Here is a 1219-nt window from a genome sequence, read left to right on the forward strand (position 1 = left end):
GGGGGGTATGTAGCGTGTGTCTTTGTCGTCCAGTGGGTGAAATGAACTCTATTGGGACAGATTCAAGCGTTGTCTCAAGTGAAGGGCTGTACCGTATTATTTTTGACTGACATTGCGATGTGATTCACGATATTGGAGGACGTGATCGTTTTTTTTGTGTCATTATTCTCATTTTCATTCATTATTAACTTTTGAAAGAAATTGAAATGACTATAGTGTGATTTTCAGGAGGATCTGTACCAATCAAAGATTTTCTTCTTTAGTCTGGAGGCTAGGATTTGGAGGTCGGGACGTCTCTGCAGCACCACAATACTTCATTCTGAATGGTCTGACACATATTTTGTAGTAATACAATTTTTCAACCTGAATCTTATTTTCCTATCTTTGTGTCTAAGTGACACAATAATCAATAATAATCTTCTAATCAATAATAATAATCTTTGACATTGTTCCAGTGGGCTATTAAGTAAGATCTCTGCAGTCGGCAGCGGCGAAACAAGCTACAACGGATGTTAATATTCCTTTATTTTACAGTGCTAGGATTTCTAAGGAGGTCGACCATTCTGTAAAGCATAACATCCTTTTTTTTAAACATAAAAAAAAAAAAATTGCGTTTGCTAAAGCCCACAGACTTCATGTAAATTAACATTTTGGCATTGGAAAATACACTTCATTCCGCGTCAACAGCAAAATAAATAAAATAAAACTCAAAGATAGCTGGAATTGTTTGCCTTTCCACTATTCCAGCTAGTTGGAATAGAAATAAACAGAGAGCTTACATATTTACAAGTGAAAGAGAGGCCAAATCCTTAAAGAGCCAGATGTTGGCCAACGTCTGCCGGGTTGTGTTTTAGTCCTCTGGGGTTTTCTCTGGTCGCTCCCTGGAGACGCAACCTCACTTTTACACTTAAAACATTTAAGTCTTACTTCTTTAGTCTTACAGAAGTCCAGTAAACAAGTGTTCATTTTTATGGGATTTGGCGAGCCAAAGTCTCAAGTCTGGAACTGGGAGGGTCTCTATGGTTTCACTAATGTTACATTGTTTACTCATTTGTTTACTAAGGGATCAGTGTTTTAGAAATCTTGTTTGTACAACAACATCAATGGATACATGTCCTCTAATACTGTATCTGAAGTCTCTTTTATACAGACCTTAGTGGTCCCTAATACTGTATCTGGAGTCTCTTTATATAGACCTTAGTGGTCCCTAATACTGTAT

General features: G+C 37.1%; 1 protein-coding gene and 1 long non-coding RNA gene across 5 annotated transcripts in view; one reads left to right on the plus strand and one right to left on the minus strand.

Moving 5' to 3' along the window:
- Nucleotides 1–1219, minus strand: part of LOC117955350 — a 224225-nt gene that overhangs the window by 177448 nt on the left and 45558 nt on the right. The gene's annotated exons all lie outside the window — the stretch shown is intronic.
- The window catches only part of sgcd (sarcoglycan, delta (dystrophin-associated glycoprotein)), a 256701-nt gene that overhangs the window by 143631 nt on the left and 111851 nt on the right, over nt 1–1219 (plus strand). The gene's annotated exons all lie outside the window — the stretch shown is intronic.

The sequence above is a fragment of the Etheostoma cragini genome, chromosome 13 (assembly GCF_013103735.1).
Source record: "Etheostoma cragini isolate CJK2018 chromosome 13, CSU_Ecrag_1.0, whole genome shotgun sequence".
Taxonomy (NCBI): Eukaryota; Metazoa; Chordata; class Actinopteri; order Perciformes; family Percidae; genus Etheostoma; species Etheostoma cragini.